Source organism: Papio anubis, chromosome 3 (assembly GCF_008728515.1).
Source record: "Papio anubis isolate 15944 chromosome 3, Panubis1.0, whole genome shotgun sequence".
NCBI lineage: Eukaryota > Metazoa > Chordata > Mammalia > Primates > Cercopithecidae > Papio > Papio anubis.
Window position 1 is genome coordinate 104,102,199 of NC_044978.1, and position 26,332 is coordinate 104,128,530.

The 26,332-nt window shown below is 34.1% G+C and overlaps 1 non-coding gene across 1 annotated transcript; it reads left to right on the forward strand.

Moving 5' to 3' along the window:
* Window positions 1-2,847: 2,847 nt before the first annotated feature.
* LOC116274302 lies at window positions 2,848-2,950 on the forward strand. The gene has a single exon (XR_004182932.1). It is a non-coding gene; the product is annotated as a U6 spliceosomal RNA (small nuclear RNA).
* Window positions 2,951-26,332: the final 23,382 nt, after the last annotated feature.

Sequence of the window (26,332 nt, forward strand, 5' to 3'; positions counted from 1 at the left end):
CCCATTTTTGTTCTATCATAAAATAATCATATATTGATTTTTCCATAATCTTTAGGGATCGTAACTAGACTCATTTTAATTCTCACCATTAAAATATTCAAATATTCCACTTCTTCCTAAAGATTTGTGCTAAAATTCTTAAAGGCCCACTTGACAACGAAAAGGCAATATACTGTAGTGAAAAGAACTTATTTCCAAGATGAACAAGAGAATAATTGCCTTAGTTTTCATATCTATAAAGATGAAGTATCGGCCTCTGTCTCTCCAGTCAATCACAATTCTAACTCTCCATAACTTTATGTATTAAAAATGAATACTATATACTAATGTTCTTCATAATTAGGATGAAATATTACTCTGTATTAACAGGAACAGTACTGGTGGCTTCAAATCTCCTCTTCTCCTTATCATGGAGAAGTCTGGTGTTCCTCCAAAAATGGCTGCTACATACATACAAATGTCCAGTAGTGAACAAATGTAGATGGTCCCTATACTAACATTTTGGCAATGGTAGAGTCAGTGACAAAAGGTACATGTTTTCAGCAACAGTAGCGGCTTCTCTGGCAACAACAGAAAAAAGTCAATTAGGTCCTTAGCGGTTTCTACTCACCCAGGGAAACTGGGAAGCCTATCTCGCAAAAACAGAGGATATTATAGCCAGCCAAGAAGAGAGAAAATCTTACAAGATTGTGCAGGAAGAAACAGAGAAAGATAAGCCATTTGTTTTGGTGTGAAAGACTTGAAACCAAGAGTGAGCGAAATGAAGCATAAGTGACATCTAAGATGTGTGAAAGGAAGGCTTTTATTCTGCCAACATCCAAAATGTGATTAACAGTAACTACCAAGAATATCAGCAAGGAACTGTTCTTCAGATGCAATAATAAAGAAAAGTCAGCTAGGGCTACAATCATTTTAAGACAGAAGGATTTTATTTTTTCTATCAATTTTCAATAACAATTAAGCTTTCTGAGCAACAGCAGTAAGCATTGGAAAACTTTTTTGTTAAAAAAAATGGGAAAATACCAGAGTTTATCTTATCAGGTAATAAGCATGCTATCAGGAAATTGAAAAGTTTTTGTCTTATATTTCAAGCTAAGAACTGTGGATAATATAATTTTTGTATTTTCCTAGCAATGGGTTTTCTTGACTCTTATAATACAGAGTATACTAGTAGGAGTATGAAATGCCTGCATAACACAATTCATTTTGAATTGTGAAAATAATGTAACTAACTCATTTTGATTCTTTTTTTAATTTGTTAAACAAAGTCTCCAGTGATCCTAATAAAAAAGAATAAGGTAGCTCTAGGTCACTCAGACAGAAATCTCTAAGTTGAGCTTGTTCCTTTAAAACCTAAAAATCTGCTTTCCTGTAGCAGTTCGGTCAATGCCTCCTTTTAGATCATGGTGTCCTTTTGTATATTTTTTAAAGATTAGAAAATAAATATAAGAAAAGGAAGAGTTTATCCTTTTCTAAAAATTAAGTATTATAAATAGCTCACACAGGGAATTCCTACAATGTTTATTTATTAATAAATCTGTTTAAAAATTGTGATTGAAGAAGCTGACCCTTAAAATAAGTAGTTCTAGAAAAAAGTGAAAAACAGAATAATTAAAAATACTACATATATTATATATGTTTTAATATCTGTTTTAATAATGTGAATTAAATTATAATTATGCGAATTAAAACAGATATTAAAAATACTACATATGCATTTTTAATATCTGTTTTAATTATGTGAAAAATAGAATAATTAAAAATACTACATATATTTTATATATATATACACACACACACACATACACACAGAGAAACCTTGCAGCTAGGAAAATCTTTGATTTTTTTTTTTCTTTAACCTACAGTTAGGCAAACCAAATATTCTTAACCTAGATATTCTGAAAAGTCAAGGACCTGTATGATGAAAGTCATCTTTCTCATGTCCTTCGACTAGTCCGAGTGCACTAGTGATTGTAATTGGTTGATCACAACCAGTTACAGATATCTTTGTTCCTTCTTCACTCTCACTACTTCATTTGATTAGTCTTAAAAAAAAACTAAATTAGCAATTAAATTTTTTATTCTCGCCAAATGTACATCTAATGGGAAATTTTCCCCTTGCTATCAGTGAGAGGCACTGCAATGTAGAAAAAGAAATAAAAACATTAATTTGGGCTTATATTCCAGATTTGGTATTATGCAAAAAAATGTTATAGTTGATGCTCCATTACTTCATCAGTACAAACAGAATAAACTAATCCTACACTTAGGTGATATTAAATTTTTGTAAGGATATGGTATGATGGAAGTCAAAAGTCAGTTATCAAAAAATATTTTTCTGATTCTTTTTTGTAACCCCTAATAAAGTAAAAGCAATAATATTCATACAAGTCATAAAATGTATATTAAAATGAAGAACAAATTATAAAAACTGAATTAAGAATCCATATGAGAGATCTAAAGTAAATTAGAGATTATTTAGCTCTAAACACAAGTTGTAGATGTGATAACTGGGCCTAGAAGAAGGAATCATTTTATTAGGGTCATGTTATATAATAATGACAGAAATTGAATTACATCATGGTCTTCCAATGATTCCATCAGATAAAGCTTATTCTACTTGCCTTCTGAATATCGCATCACTGATATCAGTAACTATTGATTGAACACATAAAATGTGAAGTCACAGAGCTAGCAACTAGAGATTTAATAATGACTGCAGTGATTTGAGTTCTGCTGTAAATGAGTTTATACTAACTGAAGGAAGACATGAAAGAGTAAAAAGGAAACATTAATACAATAAAATAAGCTTTAAAATATAAAGAAATTAAAACCATGTTACATTGTACTCATTTTGGCAGCATATACTAAAATTGGAAAAATGCAAAGGAGATTCTTATGGACCATGGACAAAGATTACATATAAATTTGTGAAACATTCCATATTTTTTGATAATAAAAACCCTCAACAAACTAAGAATAAAAGGGAACATCTTCAACCAGGTGAAGGGCATCTACAAAAACCTACACTAACACTGAATTTAATGGTGACGCTTTCCCATGAAAATCAGGAATCAGACAAAGACGTTTTCTCTTACCACTTCAATCAACATTTTCCTGAAGAGTCTAGCTTGGGAAATTACACAAGAAAAATAAATAAAATGTATGCAGATTGGAAAGAAAGAAATTAAACTATATTTATTTGTAGATATCATAATGATGTATACAAGAAAAAATTAAGCAACCAATAAAAAATACTAGAACTAATAAGTGAGTTCAGCAAGGTTTCAGTATACAAGATGAATATATAAAAATGAACTGTATTTCTAAATACTTGTAATGAAAACTCCAAAAACAAAATGAAGAAAGCAATTTCATTTGCAATAGTATCAAAAAGAATAAAATGTACAGAAAAATATTTAACAAAAGACGTGCAAAACCCATACTCTGAACAAAGTATAAAACATTGCCAAAATAAATTAAAAATCTAAATTATTTAAAAAAATTTTCATATGTTGGAAAATTTAGCATTATTAAGATGGCAATACTCTTAACTGATATATAGGTTCAATGAAACCTTTATCAAAATCACTGCTTACTTACTTGTAGAAATTGACAAGTTGATTCTGAAATTGTTTGGGATTGCTAGTGACCCAGAATAGACAAAACAATCTTGGAAGGTAAAACAAAAACACACCAGAAGGATTCATCTTCCTAATTCCAAAACTTACTATGAAACAATGGTAATCTAGATACTGTAGTACCAGCACGTGGACAGACACGTAAATCAATAGGATAGAAATGAGAGTCCAGAATAAACCCACATATCTATCATTAACTGATTTTGAACAAAGATGTCAACACTTGCCAATGGAGAAAAATATTCAGAATTTTAATTCTGAATTATAGTTATTATTATTCAGTAATAATATCTAATTATTAATCTAATAATTACATTCAATAATTATCTAATAATATTATATTATAAACTGAATTATAATTACTATTGAATTTTAAGATGATCTGGAAATTGCACAAGTCACTTTTACTCATAAGCCACTGGGACAAACTTCTATGTCCAAAGCTACCTATAAGGCAGATTGGGAAATCCCAATAACCAAACACACAAGTAATACGCAAAGGTTCTGCTACCAAGTGGAAGAAGGTGTCTGTGTGCTTGCATGTGTGTCTGTGTGTTGTGAGAGAGAGAGAGAATACTAAAAAACAATGGTTTGTCTCTCTCACAACTTCTCTATTAAAAATTTTCACATGATCTTTCATTATAATTGTGATAAAAGTAAAGCTTCGACAATAGCCTAGAAAGCATTATATTTTCTGACCCCTCATCTGCTTCCACTGTCCTCCTTGCTAATTAAACCAAGCAAACTTTCCTTCTATTCCTTTCTATTTCTATGCCAAGCTTGTCTAAACTTAGGAATATTTATATGTTGCCACTTACTATTGTTTCACATTCTCTCATGGTTAGGTCTTTCTCCTTATTCAATTTTGAGTTCTTCAGGGATGTTTTCCCTTGACCACTTATACTAAGTGCTATCATTCTCATGTTCTATCCTCCATCCACACAAAAGTAACAGCCAGTAACTGTAATTAGTGCTTTCAGAAGAATTACAGTAATTCCCTGATGTAATAATCATAATTATTGCCTTCAATACGCTCTCATTTGTTTGTTTACTTAATATCTATTTTTGCCCACAAAAAAAAATAAATCCCAGTGAGAATAATCTTTGTATTTTTCAATCATCTTGATGTCAAACAAGCAATACGTAATTAAGTGTAGAATGTGTGATAAAACTAGCAATGAATGTGATGACAGAGGTAGTACATGAAACCAAAGATACATAGAAAAGGAATATTTTATCTAGGGTTGGGAGGGGGAGGGCAAGTTTCCTGGAAAATCATCCTAAATTATGATTTTAAATGGAGCCAACTGGAGCAAAGGTAAAAGAGACAATTCAAAAGGCTTAAAGGTTAAAGAAAAAGGAAATATAATTTGTTCAAGAATCTTCTTAAAGAAGTGTCCTGGGGCTGGGTTATTACTATTTTTGTCAACTTTACAGAGTTATCATTGGCAAATACAATTAGTTATATATATTCAATGTATTTAATATATATACCTAGTATATCCATATACATTATGAAATTATTACCACCAAGTTAATTATCATACATATTACCACACATATTTATACCCACATTTTTGCGATAAGAATCCTTAAGATCTGCAATCTTAGCAAATTTTTAAAATATAATACATTATTTTTAACCATAGTCATTATGCTTCAATTTGAATTCTAGAATTTATCTTATAACTAAAATGTGTGCCCTTTGACCAAAATTTTCTCATTTCTCTAATCCCCCAGGCCCCAGCCCCTAGTAAGCACTATTCTACTCTGATTTTATGAGTTCAATTTATTTTTTATTTTAAAATAAGTGATATGATAATAATGAAGTATTTTGTTTTACTGTATCAGGCTTATTTCCCTTACCATAATGTTCTTCATGTTATCCATGTTGTTGCAAATTATAAGATTTATTTCTTTTTTAAGGCTGAATAATATTTTAGAATGTGTGTGCATTTGTATGTGCATCACGTTTTCTTTATCCATCAGTCCAGTGACAATCAGTTGGGTTTTTATATCTTGGCTATTGTGAACAATGTTACAATGAATATGATACTCATTTCATTTTCTTTAAATATATACTAAGAAGTGCAATTGCTAGAGTATGTAGTAGTTATTCTTTTAATTTTTGAGCAACCTCCACACTGTTTTCCATTATGGCTATACCAATTTACATTCCCACCAACAATGTACAAGGGTTCCCTTTTCTCTACATCCTCTTCGACAGTTTTTTTTTTTTTCTTTTTTGACTTTTTGATAATAGCCATTCTAACAGATGTGAGATGACATCTCACCGTGGTTTTGATTTGTATTGCCCTGATGACTAGGGATGTTGAGCACCTTTTCATATATCCATTGGTCATTCATATATCTTCTTTGGGAAAATGTTTATTCAGATGCCGTGTTATATACAACAGAAAAGGGAATAATAAAAGTCAAGACTGGAGAGGTAAGTCAGAGTCAGATCATAACAAAATTATCCATAGTGTGGTTGTCACTTCATAAAATAATTCTATGCTCACTATATGTCATATTCTTAATTTTACTCATATCATTAAACGGCTTAAAATAGTTTTTTAAGAATATAACAATAGCTCTAACAATTGTAAAAATTAACCTATCTTAAGTTTAAACTTTCAGATTACATTTTCATAGCGTCTTGGTACCTTATTATCTTGTTTCATAATGAATAGTTTCCTGCAGGTGTTCACGGTATAAAATGCTAGAACATTCCATTCCAAATATTATAAGGGAAAATGTTTTAGCACTTTGTACAAGAGTACAGCAATATAAGGTCTACATAGAAAATGTCACACGCAATAAGCAAAAAAAAAAAAAAAAAAAAAAAGTCTCTGAAAATACCATGCATAGAGGAAATAGAGTCTCTGTAATCTAAAAAAATTCCGAGGAAGATATTAAACTTCCTTTTATTCAATGCTACCTTAATCTTTTAATACCTATGCTTCTTTAACAAGGCATAAAGGTGTCCCACAGCCTGGTCTGAATGGTGTCTTTCTAAAGCTTCCTATGGAGAACTACTTCTAACAGCCCAGTGGTGATGGAGAGTTTCTTTCCGTTGTTCAGAGTAAGAGGCTTGAAGCTCGGCAGGAGGAGCTCACCCTTTATCCTACCAATGGTAAAGCACCATACATCGGCTTTACACTGATCTTCTGAATGAGATGAAAGAGTTTCATTTCTATTATGCATTCACATTTTAGCTAGTTTTTTTTTTTTTTTAATGCTATGGGATAACACATTAGAGATCATATTTTCAGACATACCAGGATAAAACTGAAGCTCTAAAATCAAAATGTGCACTAACCTCACTGTTAAAACTTAAATCATTTACCTTCTATACTTTATTATTTATAATAAAAAAAGATTTAAACTTTTTGACTTCAAATACAAGTTTTCTTCCGTTTTTCTTTTCTTTTCTTTTTTTTTTCCCCCCAGAAATAGCCCTCCTCAGAGAGTTTCTCAGTCATTTTGGGGATGTTCGCATAGTGCCTAGCACAGAAAGTCACCAATGGGATCCTCTGCTGCTCTTGCTTAGCCTCCCTGCCACCTGGCCATGTTGAGCCCTATGAGATTACTGCATCCTTCAAAGGCTTTTCTAAGGACATTGTTCACAGCAGCATCCGTGGTAGGTGAGAAGGAAGAAGGATCTTCTCCTCGAACCTTATGTGAGAAAGTCCTATCTCTTTAATCCACCACAGTTCAGCAGGAAGCCACAGTAAGTAATAATGAGACTTTACTGGATGTTTGGTAGTAATGAAAGGCTACTATTTTCTGGAAAATAACTTCCAATACTGTAATTCATGGACACCAACCTTCTGAGAATTCTCTCTCAAGCTTGATACTTCCCTCAATCCCAGGGTCATGAATGCCTCAGTCAACACCATGGACATGACTCAATCTCCCTCTACTTTCCAGTGTAGTCCAAATTGTCTTCAAATTCAAAACCAAGAACAATATTTGTTCTTACCTTCAGCATAAGCCTTTGTTTTTTTACTCATTATTGTTGGCTCGACAGAATAAGTAGGATAGAAAGTCCTTTTCCCTTCCAGAAAATCTGCTCTTCCGTCCTACAAATATTATCTGGACTTACAACTCTAGCTGAATAGAGTCCCACATTAATTCTTTTCTCAAAGTCTGAGTAACCAGATTTAAATAACCCTCTTTGTAGGACAGCAGTAGCCCAGTTGAGCTGCAGTTGCATTGAATTCAGTCTTTTTTTTTTTTTTTTTTTTTTTTTTTTTTAGCAATCTCTGCTCATTAAGAACTCTAAACATATTGGGGTCCAAAATTACTTCATTAAATTTTAAAATAAAAGATTTTGACAGATTATTATATTTTTTACTTAATAATAATTTAAAATTTGATAAATAAAATCCACACTAAATCAGAAATTTGAATATGAGATGATTTGAGTAATTCTCAGCCTTTAATAATTCATGTGCTTTTACTAAGTTGTTTTTTTTTTTTTTTTTTAATACTTTAAGTTCTGGGATACATGTGCAGAAGATACAGGTTTGTTACATGGGCATGCATGTGCCATGGTGGTTTGCTGCACCCATCAGCCCGTGACCTACATTAGGTATTTCTCCTAATGCTATCACTCACCTAGCCCCCAACCTCCTGACAGGCCCTGGTGTCTGATGTTCCTCTCCTTGTGTCCATGTGTTCTCATTGTTCAACTCCCACTTAAATGAGTGAGAATAGGAGGTGTTTGCTTTTCTGTTTCTGTGTTAGTTTGCTGAGAATGATGCTTTCTAGCTTCATCCATGTCCCTGCAAAGGACATGGACTCATCCTTTTTTATGACTTTTTTATGACTTTTTTATGCCATGGTGTATATGTGCAACATTTTCTTTATCCTATCTAGCACTGATGGACATTTGGTTTGCTTCGAAGTTTTTGGTATTGTGAACAGTGCTGCAATAAACATACATGTGCATGTGTCTTTATAGTAGAATGATTTGTAATCTTTTGTGTATATACCCAGTAATGGTATTGCTGGGTAAAATGGTATTTCTGGTTCTAGATCCTTGAGAAATCACCACACTATTTTCCACAATGTGGAAAATTTACACTCTCACCAACAGTGTAAAAGCATTCCTATTTCTCCACATTCTTTCCAGAATCTGTTGTTTCCTCACATTTTAATGATCACCATTCTAACTGGTATGAGATGGTATCTCATTGTGGTTTTGATTTGCATTTCTCTAATGACCAGTGATGATGAGCTTTTTTTCATATGTTTGTTGGCCGTATAAATATCTTCTTTTGAGAAGTATCTAAGATTTTGAAAACAACTTTTACTTAGAAATTTACCTTTAGTCAAGCTAATTTCACATGTCATATTGTACAGGCCTATGATAGATGTTTAAATAAATATTATGACAAACATTTTGCTTTTATTCTAAATACTTTGAAAATACGAGAATTCTTTCTGTTCAGGTGATCATCTAAATAGATAAGAACAACATGTAGAATGCTGTATCAATGACCTGAGTTATTCTCATTGTTCTCAGTCTTGTTGAAAACGAGATAAAGTGATCATTTAAAATGCATTTTAAATATCTACAAACTTCTTCATATTAAAATGTTAGATCCACATAATACACAGAAAAATAAATATATTTAATCTATTTCCTTTAAAACTTGCAAACTTATGTGAATTTAAAATAAGTGAAACTAATGGAAGCAGGGAGTAGAATGGTGGTTGCCAAGAGTTGGGGAATGGAAGAAATAGAGAGATTTTGGTCAAAGGGTACAACTTTCCGTTATAAGATGAATAAGTTCTGGAGATCTAATTTACAACATAATGACTATTATTAATAATAATACTATAATGCATACTTGAAATTTGGCGAGACAGTAGATTTTAAGTGTTCTCACCACACACACCAATAAAAGGGTAACTATGTGTTGTGATGGATATGTGAATTAGCTTGTTGGTGGCAATCATTTCACAATGTGAAATGATAACCATTCTTAGTGAGATTAATAACTCTTATCTTATTCATTCTACATACAATTATTGCTTGGTCTTCCTTAAAGATTGGGAGTAACTACCTTTTGCTGGAAAAGAAAAAGGTCAATCAATGATCCCTTAGGCTTCTTAGCACAAAATATATGAAGGCCAACATGCTGTCGTGCTCCATTATTATGGTAGAAATGTAAATACATTTAGTACATGCAGTAATTATCAATTAAGATTCTTTATTTTTGATGAATAAAAGTATTAGAAAAGCATTAAATTAATAAAATGTTATACAATTACTAAATCTGTAATGAGTGTCTGAATATAATGTTTCAGTGCTATGAATAAGTTTTTAAAAGCTGTAAGTCCTAAAGGAACTTTCATCCGAGGAGAAAAGGTAAATATTTATTACATATTATAACAGTAATAGGATAGGATATGTTACCTGGGTGATAATCCAAGGGGATATGAAATAATTATTTCTCCTGAGTGATAAAAAAATCATCTGTAATGAACTCTCTCTCTGCCTTGGTCTATTCTCCCTTCTACTAATAGCAGTCTGATTATCTTCTGAAGAATCATACTTAATCCACTTTCAGTCTGTACAACCTTAGTGAGAGTCATTCTCCTCAACCCTATCCCACTTTTGTGCTCTAGGAATTAACCCATGACCAAGATCAAATCAATCAATAGTATATATAATTTTGGCACGTTCATTGTTTTAAGATCAACACATGACCCAAGTCTTAACAATGAGATCCAATTCTGACTCCAGGAAAATTAAGCAACCTGTCACTACTGAGGCTGTTAGCCTGCAACTCCAAAGATCTATCACATTGACAGAGCTCTTCTGAGAGTAAAAGCAATTTATATTTATATACATATATACAATTTATTTATATATATATAAAGAACATATAATTTATGTATATGTATATATAATTTCTTTATATATATATATAAAGAAATTGGGGCAAAGAGAGGTAAACCTTTGCAAATATGCTTTGAGTTTCTGGAGACAGATATTGCTAAAAAGGAAATCTTTGCTGTTATTTTTCAGTTGGAGGAAATAATAAATTGTTCCTTTTCAGTGTTTGATCTCTCCATTTAAAAAAAAATTTTCCTAAAACCAATTTTTTTTTCATAATCAAGATTCTAGGTAGGGCTAATACTTTATCAGAAAGGAGTTTAGATAAGCTTTCAACATGCAGAGAAATTTGAACGTTTCTAGCCAGCGGGAAAATGTAAACAAAGAAAATGATCCAGGGAAATACACTTAAGGTGTGGTTTACCTTGAGTATAACACAGGGAAACAGGGATATCTTAATGGAATATATACTACACAAAGGTTTGGGAAAAGACTGTGAACATTCTTCAATGTCAGAACCAGAAGTTACAATTCTATTCTGCAAGCGAAAATGTGTCAGAGACCATTTTAGATAGAGTAGGAGAATGACATGATCAGTTCTGAAACTCTGGAAGATTATGCTGACAACATTTTACAGGATAGTTTTATAACAGAACATTCTAGAGAAAGAGTTTCAGGGTCATGTGGATGACACAGGAATAAACCACTTTTGTGAAGCAGCTGTATCCAGAGGAGATAAAATAGAAGTGAATGAAGAAGTCTTCTGCTTAGTTCACGACTTTCTCTATTACATGATCATGCCATTCACTGTTATTTAATGTGACTGCAAAACATATTACGATAACCATAGGGGATGTCAGTGGAAACTGATATGTAAAAGCACAAAATGGGAGTTACAGTTTCTGTGCTCGATTACTAAGAAACATAAACAAAAGCTATCAGAGATATCTCACATTAACTGGAGATAATAATGTAATGATCAGTTTGGCCACAGTAAAAATATATCGTTGTATGTATGTTTTAACTTAAATTTTATATATGATAATATCACTGTGAACTGTTAAAAAAATCCATGTAATTTTTTTGAAATGTCATTTAAAATGACACTACCCTGTCATAAATTCCTGGTGAGCCTTTGCCTGAGGCATATTTGACATAATTTAAAAAATATATATTGTAAAGAGTTCATTGAAATTCATTTTGTTTTATTGATATTACAACTCTTTTAATGTAATGATAAACAAATTTAGAAAGTTACAATGGTACAGACGTCTAAGTCAAAATTAGAGTTTAAACTAAGGTAATGATAATGAAATTTTAAAAGTGTGGGCGGATATGAAGACCATAAGAAAGATAGAATAGATAAAATTTTAAATGATTCACTAAAATTTGGTAAATTAATATGAGAACATATTTCTAATAGATGAAGGAAATATTGATTCAACTGGCCTAATAACATTATGTGTGGATGATACCCGGAATGAAAAAGGCTCAGCTCCTTAAAGCGGGAAAGTTCAGACTTACTAATATTCCAGATGATCCAGAAATTGGAAGAGAAGGAAATGTGATTATTAGGAAGGTTTAGTTAAAACTGGAGAAAGAGGGAGAAGAAATTGGGAAACATGTAAACCTATTAGTAACATAAATAGTATCTACCAGATGTGTATTGTGAGTCCTTTAGCAATCACTGTAATAAATATATAAATAGATAGATAGAGTTGTTTTAAACTGTTATAAAGGAAATACACTTGAACGCTAAAGCATTTCTCACATAATTCAAATGAACATAGAATAGGTGGTGTATTAGCATTCTCCAGACACAGAATCAATAGAATTTCTTTCTTAATTTCTTTTTTCTTTTCTTTCTTTTTCTTTACCTGAGAGAGATTTATTATAAATAATTGGCTCACAAGATTGTGGAGGTGACAAATCTTGAGGCGTGCAGGGTGAGACAGCAACTTAGAGACCCAGGAGAGCCAATGGTGTAGTTCCTGTCTGAAGGCTGGCAGGCTGGAGAGGCAGGAAGAGTTGATGTTTCAGTATCAGTCTGAAGGCAGGAAAAAGCTGATACGCCATTTAGAAGGTTGTCAGACAGAAGGAATGCTCTCCGACTGGGGCCAGCATCAGCTTTTTCTGTTCTCCTTACACTTTCACCTGATTGAATGAGGCCCACTCACATTAGGAAGGGCAACTTACTTTACTCATTCTATGGATTTAATTGTTAATCTCACAAAAAAATCCTCACAGAAACAAACAATATTATTTGACCGCATAGCTGGGAACCGTATGTCCCAATGAAATGAGTGCCTAAAATTAACCATCAAGTGGAAAAGGAAAAATGCAACTGATGCAACAAATAGAAAACATATAGCAATACAGTAGAGTTAATCTCAATCATATAAATTATATTAAACACAGAGAAACACTGCAATTAAAATGAGAAAAAAAGTGAATTAAAAAGTAAAATTAAATAATGTGTCATTAAGAGGAGATATGCATTGAAAATGGAGTAAAGATAAAGGCAAAAATATTGAAAAAGATTACCCTGAAAGCATTAATCATCAGAAATCTGGACATTATACCACACAAACTAGACTTCAAGGTGCACAGTATTATCAGACATGACCAAAGGCATTTCATAGGAATAATCATAATAAAATCATACTATCAACAACAAAAACATGTGTTGTAGATCTATCTATGTATGAACTTAATATTAGAATTTTAAAAAATATATTAAATATAAGCTAACAGACTGAAAGAACAGAAAAACAGATAATTACAGGGCAGTAATATTTTACAGAACAAATTGAAATTGAGTAAGATATGGAAAACTTGAAGAAGATGAAAAACTAAGTCAAACTAATTTATATTTATAAACAAACTACAACAAACTATAGTTGTTGTTTGTAGTAAACAAATTTGTTTGTATACAACAAATTCTTTTCTAATATAACAGAGTGGTCAGCAAGACAAATTGTGTGCTGGGCCATAAAGTCTCAATAAATTTAGAAAAAATGAAATCACACAGAATATGTCCTCTCACGTTAAGGAAAGTGATTATTGGATATTTAAGTTTTTAGGTGTAAAGATTTTCCAGTCTACTTGAAGTTATATAAACTGTTTCACATATAGTGTAGATAATATCTAACAAAGTACTCAAATTATTTCCCCTGTTCCTTGTGTCATTTATATATTTCGTTTAACTTATCCATATGCAGTAATCACTCACTACATTGGGATTATTATGACATTAGGCAGTTATCTTTTAGACTCAGAGAGTTCAGTCACACTCCTATGATAACACGGTTTAAAATTTTGCAATTGAAACGCATACCCTATGCACAGAATCAAGTGCATTGGTGTTCAATATTTTTTTCAAACTCTGTTCAATGTCAAGGGCCTTCTTGTCTTGCAGAGGCTGAAAATATAAATGCAAAATTCCACAGACACCTTTGCAACAAAAGTTATGGATAATTAAGTGTTCACCCTCAGGGACATTCAAGTGCTATTTAGAATACAGAGTGAGGCAGATGTCACTCTTCTGCTAATTTTTCAATTAATGCTGGCAAGTGCAGTGTGAGGACATCTGAGATTTCATTGTCAATTTCTTCGTAATAACAGCTTCCTGGGTGTGAATTTTTCTGATTATAGCTTTATCTGCCCATGGATCTGGAGCTAGGACTTCTGGTTACCATTGTCATTTCCATTGGTAGTTTTCTGATTTTAGAAAAGTCAGTAATGATCCAGTGGCCCAATTCTCTAGCATCATTTTAGAAGTCAGTCTTGACAACTAAATCTATAGTTCATTTATTCAGAAGCCTTGGTGATTCTTTTGGCCATTTACATTCCTTTCTCCTGGAATTAGTGTACTATTTAAGGTACAGGCTAAACTGCTTTAAAAATAAAATAAAATAAAATAGAATGGTTCAGTCAAAGTAAACCAGCATTTCATCTTTCTTTTTTTTTCTATTTTTTTTAAAATTTATTTATTATTATTATACTTTAAGTTGTAGGATACATGTGCATAACGTGCAGGTTTGTTACATATGTATGCACTTGTGCCATGTTATTGCTGCACCCATCAACTTCGTCATTTACATCAGGTATAAATCCCAGTAAATCCCTCCCCCTCCCCCTCTCCATGATAGGCCCGGTGTGTGATGTTCCCCTTCAGTCCAAGTGATCTCATTGTTCCAGTTCCCACCTATGAGTGAGAACATGCGGTGTTTAGTTTTCTGTTCTTGTGATAGTTGCTTAAGAATGATGGTTCCAGCTGCATCCATGTGTCCCTACAAAGGACACAAACTCATCCGTTTTGGCTGCATAGTATTCCATGGTGTATATGTGCTTGTTTCTTAATCAATCTGTCACTGATGGACATTTGGGTTGATTCAAGTCTTTGCTATTGAATAGTACCACAATAAACATACGTGTGCATGTGTCTATAGCAGCATGATTTATAATCCTTTGGTATATACCCAGTAATGGGATGAAGCTGGGTCATATGGTACTTCTAGTTCTACAGATCCTTGAGGAATCGCCATACTGTTTTCCATAATGGTTGAACTAGTTTACAATCCCACCAACAGTGTAAAAGTGTTCCTATTTCTCCATCCTCTCCAGCACCTGTTGTTTTTGACTTTGTAATTAAACCGCTGGAGTGAGATGGTATCTCATTGTGGTTTTGATTTGCATTTCTCTGATGGCCAGTGATGATGTGCATTTTTTTCATGTGTCTGTTGGCTGTGGATGTCCTCTTTTTGAGAAATGTCTGTTCATATCCTGTGCCCACTTTTGATGGGGTTGTTTGTTTTTTCTTGTAAATTTGTTTGAGTTCTTTTTGTAGGTTCTGGATAGTAGCCAGCCTTTGACAGATGAGTAGATTTAAAAATTTTCTCCCATTCTGTAGGTTGCCCTGTTCACTCTGATGGTAGTTTCTTTTGCTATTGCAAGAAGCTCTTTACTTTAATTAGATCCCATTTTGTCAATTTTGGCTTTGCTGCTGTTGCTTTTTGGTGTTTGGATGGATGCATGCCTATGTCTGAATGGTACTACCTAGGTTTTTCCTCTAGGATTTTTTATGGTATTAGGTCTAACATTTAAGTCTCTAATCCATCTTGAATTAATTTTCGTATAAGGAGTAGGAAAAGGATCCAGTTTCCAGCTTTCTACTTATGGCTAGCCAATTTTCCCCAGCACCATTTATTAAATAGGAATCCTTTTCCCCATTTCTTGTTTCTCTCAGGTTTGTCAAAGATCAGATGGCTGTAGATGTGTGGTATTATTTCTGAGGATACATTTCTGTTTCGATGGTAATATATATCTCTGTTTTGGCACCAGTACCATGCTGTTTTGATTGCTGTAGCCTTGTAGTATAGTTTGAAGTCAGGTAGCGTGATGCCTCAGCTTTGTTCTTTTGTGAAGGATTGTCTTGGAGATGCAGGTCTTTTTTGGTTTTCCATATGGGGCACAAACGTTTTTCCAATTCTGTAGAAGAAACTCATTGGTAGCTTGATGGGGATGGCATTGAATCTATATAAATTTACCTTGGCAGTATGGCCATTTTTCACGATGTGGTTCTTCCTATCCATGAGCATGGTATGTTCTTTTACATTTGTTTGTGTTCTCTTTTATTTCACTGAGAAGTGGTTTGTAGTTCTCATTGAAAGTTAAGCACATCCCTGTAGGATTTAGTTCCTAGGTATTTATTCTCTTTGAAGCAATTGTGAATGGAAGTTCATTCCTGATTTGGCTCTCTGTTTGTCTATTGTGAAGTGGTGTATAAGAATGCTTGTGATTTTGCACATTAATTTGTATCCTGAGCCTTTGCTGAAGTTTCTTATCAACTTAAGGAGATTTTTGGGCTGAGACAATGGGGTTTCTAAATATTCAATCATGTCATCTACAAACAGGGACAATTTGACTGCTACTTTCTAACTGAATGCCATGATTTCTTTTCTCTTGCCTAATTGCCCTAGCCAGAACTTCCGTACTATGTTGAATAGGGATGGTGAGAGAGAACATCCTGTCTTGTGCCAGTTTTTCCAAAGGAATTTTTAGTTTGCCCATTCAGTATGATATTGGCTGTGGTTTATGCCGAAATAGCTCTTATTATTTTGATGCGTTCCATCAATACCGAATTTATTGAGGCATTTTTTATGAAGGGCTGTTGAATTTTGTCAAAAGCCTTTTCTGCATCTATTAAGAGATAATCATGTAGTTCTTTGTCTTTGGTTCTGTTTATATGCTTTCTGGATTATGTTTATTGATTTGCGAATATTAGACCAGCCTTGCATCAGGGATGAAGCCCACTTGATCATAATTGGATAAACTTTTGATGTGTTGCTGAATCGGTTTGCCAGTATTTTTATTGAGGATGTTTGCATCGATGTTCATCAGGGATATTGGTCTAAAATTCTCTTTTTGTTGTGTCTCTACCCAGGCTTTGGTATCCAAGGGATGATATTTGGTCTCATAAAATGGAGTTAGGCAGGATTCCCTCTTTTCTATTGATTGGAATAGTTTCCAGAAGGAATGGTACCAACTCCTCCTTGTACCTATCGTAGAATTCAGCTGTGAATCCATCTGGTCCTGGACTTTTTTTGGTTGGTATTGTTATTGCCTCAATTTCCAGAGCCTAAAATTGGTCTGTCAGAGGATTCAACTTCTTCCTGGTTTAGTCTTGGAAGAGTGTAAGTGTCAAAGGAAATTATCCATTTCTTCTGGTGCAGGTTTATTTAGCAGAGGTGTTTATAGTATTCTGTGATGGTGGTTTTATTGTTTCTGTGGGGTGATTGGTGATATCCCTTTATCATTTTTAATTCGTCGATTTGATTCTTCTCTCTTTCTTCTTTATTAGTCTTGCTAGTGGTCTGTCAATTTTGTTGATCTTTCAAAAACCAACTCCTGGATTCATTTGATTTTTTTGGAGGGTTTTGTGTCTCTATCTCCTTCAGTTCTGCTCTGATCTTAGTTATTTCTTGCCTTCTGCTAGCTTTCGAATGTGTTTGCTCTTGCTTCTCTGGATTCTTTTAATGCGATGTTAGGTGTCAATTTTAGATCTTTCCTGCTTTCTCTGTGGGCATTTAGTGCTACTCATTTCCCTCTACACACTGCTTAAATGTGTCCCAGAATTCTGGTATGCGTATCTTTGTTCTCATTGGTTTCAAAGAACATCTTTATTTCTGCCTTCATTTGATTATGTACAGTAGTCATTCAGGAGCAGGTTGTTCAGTTTCCATGTAGTTGAGCGGTTTTGATTGAGTTTCTTAGTCCTGAGTTCTGGTTTGATTACACTGTGGTCTGAGAGAGACAGTTTATTTATAATTTCTGTTCTTGTACATTTTGCTGAGGAGTGCTTTACTTCCAATTATGTGGTCGAATTTTGGAGTAAGTACCATGTAGTGCTGAGGAAAGAATGTATATTCTGTTGATTTGGGGTGGAGTGTTCTATAGATGTCTAATAGGTCTGCTTGCTGCAGGAAGTAAGGTTCAATTCCTGGATATCCTTGTTCACTTTCTGTCTCGTTGATCTGTCTAATATTGACAGTGTTAGAGAATCTCCCATTATTATTGTATGGGAGACTAAGTCTCTTTAATAAGTCCTCTAAAGGACTTGCTTTATGAATCTAGAGTGCTCCTGTGTTGGAGTTATATATTTAGGATAGTTAGCTCTTCCTGTTAGATTGATCCCTTGACCATTATGTATTAGCCCTTCTTTGTCTCTTTTGATCTTTTGATGGTTTTAAAGTCTGTTTTATCAGAACTAGTATTGCAACCCCGCTTTTTTGTTCTCCATTTGCTTGGTAAATCTTCCTCCATCCTTTATTTTGAGCCTATGTAATGCTCTGCGTGGGAGATGGGTCTCCTGAATACAGCAGACTGATGGGTCTTGACTCTTTATCCAGTTTGCCAGTCTGTGTGTCTTTTAATTGGAGCATTTAGTCCATTTTACATTTAGGTTAAGATTGTTAATGTGTAGACAGTCCTGCCATTATGATATTAACTGGTTATTTTTCTTTCGTTAGTTGAAGTGCAGTTTCTTCCTAGCCTCGGCGGTCTTTACATTTTGGCATGTTTTTGCAATGGCTGGTACCCGGTTGTTCCTTTTCCATGTTGAGTGCTTCCTTCAGGGTCTCTTGTAAGGCAGGTGAGTGGTGACAAAATCTCTAAGCATTTGCTTATCTGTAAAGTTTTATTTCTCCTTCATATGAAACTTAGTTTGGCTGGATGTGAAATTCTGGGTTTAAATTCTTTTCTTTAAGAATGTTGAATATTGGCCCCACTCTCTTCACGAAGGCAGGAGAGTTTCTGCCGAGAGATCTGCTGTGAGTCTGATGAGCCCCTTTATTGGGTAACCTGACCTTTCTCTCTGGCTGCCCTTAAGATTTTTCCTTCATTTCAACTTTGATGAATCTGGCAGTGTGTGTCTTGGGTTGCTCTTCTCGAGGGAGTATCTTTTGTAGGCGTTCTCTGTATTTCCTGGTTGAATGTTGGCCCTGCCCTCACTAGGTTGGGGAGGATTCTCCTGGATGATATCCTGAAGAGTGTTTTCCAACTTGGTTCCATTTTCCCCCCTCACTCCAGGCACCCCAATCAGGCGTAGATTTGGTCTTTTTACATAATCCATACTTCTTGCAGGCTTTGTTCATTTCTTTTTCTTCTTTTTCTTTTGGTTTCTCTTCTATAAGCTTCATTTCATTCATTTGATCCTCAATGGCTGATACTCTTTCTTCCAGTTGGTCAGTGAGTTACTGAAGCTTGTACATTTGTCAGTATTTCGTGTCATGGTTTTCATCTCTTTCATTTTAAGTTTATGACCTTCTCTGCGGTAATTACTCTAGCCATCAATTCTTCCACTTTTTCCAGGATTTTTTAGTTTCTTTGCACTGGAGTGCGTAATTCCTCCTTTAGCTCCTGAAATTTGATGGACTGAAGCCCTTCTTCTCTCATCTCGTCAAAGTCATTCTCTGTCCAGCTTTGATCCTTTGCTGGCTGATCAAGCTCTGGCTCCTTTGCCCGAGGGAGATCGGCTCTTATTTTTGAATTTCCAGCACTTTTTTCTGCCTGCTTTTCCCCCATCTTTGTGGTTTTATCTGCCTCTGGTCTTTGATGAATGCTTGATGTACTGATGGGGTTTTGGTGTAGGTGTCCTTCCTGTTTGTGGTTGCTACAACAGTCAGGACCCTCAGCTTCAACAGGTCTGTTGATTGTGAGGTCCACTCAGACCCTGTTGTTTGCCTGGGTATCAGCAGCAGAGGCTTGCAGAAGATAGAGTATTTCTGGCTTAGTGTACCCACGTCTGATTCTTGCTTTGGAAGCTTCCTCTCAGGGTGTACTCCCACCCTGTAGTGTGGATGTCAGACTGCCCTAGTGAGGATGTCTCCCAGTTAGGCACTCAGAGTCAGGGACCCACTTGAGCAGGAGTCTTTCCCTTCTCAGATCTCTACCTCCGTGTTGGAGATCCACTGCTCTCTCAAAGCATGAGACAGGTGCATTTGCATCTGCAGAGGGTTTCTGCTGCGTTTGTTATTGTTTACTGTGCCCTGTCCCCAGAGGTGGAGTCTACAGAGACAGGCAGGTTTCCTTGAGCTGCTGTGAGCTCCACCCAGTTCGAGCTTCCCAGCAGCTTTGTTTACCTACTTAAGCCTCAGCAATGGGGGGCGCCCCTCCCCCAGCCTCGCTGCTGCCTTGCCGGTAGATCACAGACTGCTGTGCTAGCAATGAGGGAGGCTCTGTGGGTGTGGGACGCTCCCGGCCAAGTGTGCGATATGATCTCCTGACGTGCCTGTTTGCTTAAAGCGCAGTATTGGGGTGGGAGTTACCCGATTTTCCATGTGTTGTGTGTCTCAGTTCCCCTGGCTAGTAAAAGGGATTCCCTTCCCCCTTGCGCTTCCCAGGTGAGCAATGCCTCGCCCTGCTTCAGCTCTCGCTGGTCGGGCTGCAGCAGCTGACCAGCACCGATCGTCCGGCACTCCCCAGTGAGATGAATCCAGTACCTCAGTTGAAAATGCAGAAATCACCGGTCTTCTGTGTCGCTGGTGCTGGGAGTTGGAGACTGGAGCTGTTCCTATTCGGCCATCTTGCTCCGCCCCCTTCATCTTTCAACTAACAGTCTAAAGGTTTGTAAATAGTCCACGTTGCACACCCACAAAAAAAAATTTCTAAGTGGTCATGCAGAGACCCAGCTCCCATTTTGCCTGTTGATCTGTACTCCCCTAACTTACTGACCTCACCTGCAAGGTTAAAACAGTTCACAAGGACCTCATCCACTTTCGAACCGTGACACTGAGAAAGAAGAGGTAGAGGTCAAACAATCTTCTTGTAAGGATGACATACAAAAGTTGCAATTCCCAATTCTTTTAGAATTCATTGGTAGTTAGTTACCTAGTCATAAAGCTTCAACTGTTGAAAGATAAGTTAGGAAATACAATGCCAAATGGGTACTGTATGCTATGTCAAAAACGTTGGGGGATTATATAGTCACAGCAAAGAATAAGAGAATGAATATTGAGGGACAGTTACAGTATTTGTCACAATACATTAAATAAATTCCATTCTCAACAGTGAAACATGAGAAATACATGCTGGGTTGCAATGATTTGTATAATAGTGTACTCTCCATAGTAATGTAATTTATTCATTCCTTGAATTAATGTGTACTGACACCTACCATATCAACTTATATAAAAACCGTGGTTGCTACCCAGAGGAAACTTATTAAACAATGTTAAACACAGATAAGTAAACAATACAAATAATAATGTAGCTAATACTTTGAGTCCATTTATGTGTCATGCTATTTAACTGCTTTATGGTTTTGTTAATTTTGTAAACTCCAATAATTTAACGAGGTATTTATTATTATATCCATCTTAATGTTAAGAATTCTGAGACACAGACAACTTATATTACCTGTCTAAGATCATAGAGGTAATTGGAGAAACAGAGTTCAAATTAAGATATTCTTTTCCCAGATTAATGCACTTAATCATTATGTCATACTGGGTTCCATTACATATGGAAAAGTATTCAGATTAAGCAATTACTGAACACCACAGATGCTTGTAGGACAAAAAGTTAAAGTGATAATTTGGCATTAGTTGTGGTTTTGGTTGCAATGTGAAGGTGGGGAGGATGTTGTATATGCATACAATGTGATACTTCTTAGAGATAAAATGAACAAATTACTGCTACATGAAAAACCAGGTATGAATCTCAAAAACAAGAGTGTATATTGTAAAATTCTAATTATATGAAATTCTAAAGGGACAAAATTAATTTGGTGTGAAAAATAAAATATCAGAACAGATGTACCCTCGAGGAGGTTGGCTGCACATACCCTCTAGAAATGTGGCTGACTGACTGAAGAGGGCAAAAGAGAAATATCTGGGGGTGAGGGAAAAGTGCTATAATTGAAAAGCATTTGATGAGCAGTTGATGTTAAATCTACTTATATTTTAGAGTCAAATTGTGCATTTCACTTGGTGTACATTTTCCCTGTAATTACAAGCTTTTGAATGTTAGTAGTGGTGAAGATTTAATATTGTGTAATACTAGGTCTGAAGAAACAAGGAAATATATTAAGGTTATAAAACAGAAAATCATTAAAACTTCCTTTCTTTTTAAAATTTTTGTATAACTCAGGATAATATTTATTTTTTATTTTTTATTGAGGATATATATGTATACATACATATAATGTATTGTCTTTACCATTTTTAAGGGTACAGTTTAGTGGTAATAAATACATTCATATTGTTTTATTTCCTTTTATCCTTGTCTACTACCTTCCCTTCCCAGCCTCTGGTAACCACCAATCTACTCTCTATCTTCATGAGCTCTACTTTTTTAGTTCCCACATATAAACGAGATCATGCAATATTTGTTTTTCTTTGTTTGACTTATTTCACTTAACATAGTGGCCTCCATTTCCATCCATGTTACTGAAAATGAGAAGGATTTCCTTCTCTTTTATGGTTGAATAATATTCCATTGAGTATATGTAACACATTTTCTTTTTTTAAATTATAATTTGTGTTCTAGGGTACATGTGCACAACGTGCAGCTTTGTTATATATGTATACATGTGTCATATTGGAATGCGGCACTGATTAACTCGTCATTTACATTAGGTATATCTCCTAATGCTATCCCTCCTCCCTCCCCCAACCCCACAACAGGCCCTGGTGTGTGATGTTCTCCTTCCTGTGTCCAAGTGTTAACACAGGTAGGCCAAAGAGAAATGGAAGAAGACAGAAAATAGTTAATAATCTATATCTGATTTTTGGCTTGATCAACTGAAAAAATGTAGATGCTGTCTACAGAGATGAAAGAATGGAGAAAGAAGGAGTAGGGAAAATATCTAAAGGAAACAGATGTTGATGAATATTGAATCCAAGTGAGTGGATGAATTCTCCTAGATAAAGGATATGAATTAAGAAAGGCAAAAATAATATTTTAGTGTGATTGATATTTGTGGAAAAATACAACTTACATGGAGAATCAGGATTGAATATCCAGAAAGCAGTTCTAACAAGAGAAATGGCATGATTGTACTTTTTTCTACATAACATTGGTTCTCAAACTTTAGTATGCCTTGACATTACACACCTGCAAGGGTTTCTGAAGTACAGACTTTCACAGATTATTGGATTCTAACTCCAGTTTCTAATTCAGCTATCTTAATGTCAATTATTTTTTGTGAGATGATGAATATTAAGATAACTGAAACAAACTGAAATGACCCAGTCATAATCTGTTTTATATCTTTATGGAAATGCATAAAGACTACTCCTGAAATGAAATATGTGTCATTGTATATGGAGTTACATACACATACGAATATACACACATATATGTGTATAAATATAGATGTGTGTATGTGATATAATCTTTCCAATTTTTTATATTCTCCCAAGTTTACTATGACAAGCCTTTTCTTCTGTTTACCTGTGATAATTGACTATATTTGTTATAATAAAATTAATAAAGATATTCTTATATAGTAATAATTCTGTGATCCATTTTTTCACAAAAGAATCATAACTGTGTCTCTCCAGTGTCTAATATTTTTGCTTTCTAAATTAATAATTATATTTTATACTTTCTCTTTTCAGGCTTGCTTTAACCTTTACTTTTAATGGCAAAACCACAATTACTTTTGCAACAACCTAATAGGAATAACAGGAAAAATAAATAGATGCTGACCTGACATTCTAATTGTTATAGTAGTTATAACTGTTATCATAGTTATAATGTCAGGTCTGCATCTATTTATTTTTCTAGTTATTCCTATTAGGTTGGTGCAAAAGTAATTGTAGTTTTGTCATTAAAAATATTAGACAAGTTGACTCTTAAATTAATGGTATAATAAGACACCAAGACGTTATTGGATTTGTGAATATTTCTGGTTATGTTCTTGAAGAGCATAACATAAAATAATATTTTGCCTTTTCTTTTACTGATTTTCTGTTGCATATTATCTACTTCACTTTGAAAACTACTGATAGATCTTATAGATCTGTTCAACTTGATAGCTGGGTATTAAATCTCTCCTATCCTATATACTTCATATTGTATTTTGTATTGGGAGAGTATCCATAGAATAATTATAAACTATGGTATTTTTTAAAACTAGTTAATAATCTAACAAACTCCATTGGACACAATATCTAGTTTCAAATTCTCATCTACATGTTAGGGTTATATTTCGGGATATGTCTCTCTAAAAATTTTAACGCTTACGAGAAATGAAATTTTCCTCCTATATATCTCACCCATGTTGATGTAATGTAACCCATTTTTATTGAGTACCTCACTATGATAGTTCTCAATGATAATAAATAAACAATGTACTAATTTTCACCCAACCAGTTGCTTTTGGAAACTTGAAATGTCCTGAGAATGCAGAAAGCATAATCTTATAAACATTCAGGATCACAGAAATCAGATACTGTATGGCCTCTGACAGGAATCTCTGAATCTCTTTGAGTACAATTATTATAGTTTTGAGGCACTTTGGGTTACTGTCGTTCTACAAGCCCATCATTATCTACCACAGGCACTGCTTCCACCTTTTCTCTCTGTCTTTGTCCGTCATTGGGTTGAGATTCCATAACTGCAAAGTGGTCTGAGACCTTAAAGGTTCTAGTTGTGTCTCTGTAAATTTTGAGCTAAATTTCAATAGAGGAAAACAAAGTTACAGCACTTGTGATTTATTATCTTACAGGTTTAAATGATCTAAATCTTTAGAGAGCTATAACAAATAGTAGATATTCCAAAAATTTTAGCTGAATCTTAACCTACATATATAAAGTAATCAGAGCTTAAACAAATGAGATAACAATGTAAGGCAACATGAAATTAAAAAGGATAGAGATGAGAGTGAGATTATCGTAAAAGGGAAAATAATACTGCCTGAAGAAACAAATCTTATAACTAAAGGCTAGACCAACAAGTAATGTTTTATAAATGTAATTAAACCTAGAAACTTGAAGTCACTGGGAAATCACTGAATATTATTTTTTTTTTTACTAGATAATAAGTTAAAATCCAGTGTGTTGGTAATACACACTGAAGAGGCTTATCTACATCATTTTTTGTTCAGCAAAATTTACTTGGAACTTGATGTTAGGCACTAGGGATTCAGTAGTGATAAGTTACAAAATACTCCTGTCCTATAAGGGATATATTAGATTGGTGCAAAAGTTTTTACCAATAATTCCAATGGTAAAAATCACAAGTACTTTGTACCAACCTAATACTATATACATTGAAAGAGATTCGAAATATTAGAATAAATATTTATAGTTAGTTTTAGGTACATCATAATTGCATGAAATAATATACTAACCTTGATTTCAGATGGCATTTTTGAAAAATTGAAACCTTTTTAAAACCTAAACTGCTATCTCTAATTTCTCATTCTACAATTAATTTCATTATTCTTAAATCTATGCTACTTTATACAAAAATACACTGTTAATAATGACCTCTGCAAATTTCTCTAATTCATAAATTTATCAATATTTGCTCCAATCTTGTCATAATTTTATTCTTTTATTTCTTCTCTGCCTTGTTTTTTGATAAAATAGCTTTTATTTCTTCATTTTCTTTATATAACTGATTATATTCTGACATCTTTCTGCAAAATTATACTCTGATTACACTTACTACAATTGCTAAGAATTTAGAAGTCCAACTGTCTTTAACAAATTTATTTCTATTTTGTTTTTTGCATCATTTAACAATTCTTCTCTGTCTTCTTTATGTCTGTTTTTTTTTTCTTTTTAATTAAGCTTCCAGGTGTCATCCATGTGTTAGAAATAAATAGGCAAGACAAAAATTATTCCAGAATAACATTGCTACAAAAGTCAAGAGACAAGATACAAAGAGGAATGTCCAACTATTACATATTTATAAATATTAAAAAGAAAAAGATATAAAGAAGAGACAGAGGAATTGTTAAATCATGCAAAATGGAATAGAAATAAATTTGTTAAAGACATTTGGACTTCTAAACGTTCAGTAATTTTAGTAAGTAGAATTAGAGTATAAATGAGCCCCAAACAGGGTGTGTCAGTCCTGGCTCAGGAAGCTTCTACCTGTCGGCTCCCTGAAGGGCTGCAGCTCTTCTCTCCTTCATGCTGCCAACAACGTGATGAGCAAGGAGCATGTTTCAGCCTTATTCGTGTTAGTTTTCTCAGCCCCACTATTCAGCAGTTCCCGTGTTTTTATACCGTGCCCAGGAAGAATTAGGTATGTGGACAAGTGGAGGGTGAGCAAGGTGAAGAGGAGCTTTACTGAGTGATGGAACAGCTCAGAGGAGATCTGC